An 849-nucleotide genomic window follows, 5' to 3' on the forward strand; every position below is an offset into this window, starting at 1 on the left:
GCCCACTCTGCCAGATATTACCCATGTGACACTGGACAAGTCAATTAACCTCTGAACCTCAGTGAGAAAGGGAAAGCACCACCAAACTCCTAGTATTTGCTGTGAATTTTAAATAATGCATGTAAAGTTTCAGGTAAGGATTTCAGAAGGGTTGGCTTCCCCTTCTTTGGCTCATAAAGAACCATATTACCTCCTCTGATGCTGCAGGTTGTGAAATAATAATAAACACTAACATTCTTAGAGTATTTGCTCTGGACTAGGTCCCTTTCAAGGTCAGTTTAAGGTTTGAAACTTCACATACCTTATCAGGCTTAAATCTGCACATGGGCAGCCGGAAGTGGAGACCCTGTAGTGGTATTATACCCTGGAGGAACACGAGGCTCTCAGAGGGGACTGGCTGGTGCAGGCAGCAGAACTGGTGGATGAACGGGCCTGTGGTGAGACCCCAGGTGTGTGTGTGGCCGGGGAGGAGGAGGGAGGAGTGTTGGGCAAGGATTCAGAGAGGGTCCTCACAGCCTCCTAAAAGAACGCAGGGGCGAGGAGCTGACTCCTGTGAGGGGGGAGGGGAGAAGGCTGGGAGCAGTGGGGATACAAGCACTGGGCAGAGCTGAGGAGTCAGGGGAGCACCCTTTTACAGAAATCTTGTGAAGATTTCTGGCTCAAGGGTGGGCAGTGAGGGGTCTTGAGGAGACCCCTGCCCAGGATCAGGAAGTCCCGGGTTGGTGCTGGTTATGTCTCCGATCTGCATTAAAACGTCGGGGACCAACACCCTAGGTTTCCGGATACTGGGGTTGGCAAGGATGCACCACGTCTGTCCCTTGGGGGACGGGTGGGCTCGGCCTAGTCTGA

This window comes from Eumetopias jubatus, unplaced genomic scaffold, assembly GCF_037043125.1.
Source record: "Eumetopias jubatus isolate StellerSeaLion01/CBP00866 unplaced genomic scaffold, mEumJub1_p1.0 scaffold_5, whole genome shotgun sequence".
Classification (NCBI taxonomy): domain Eukaryota; kingdom Metazoa; phylum Chordata; class Mammalia; order Carnivora; family Otariidae; genus Eumetopias; species Eumetopias jubatus.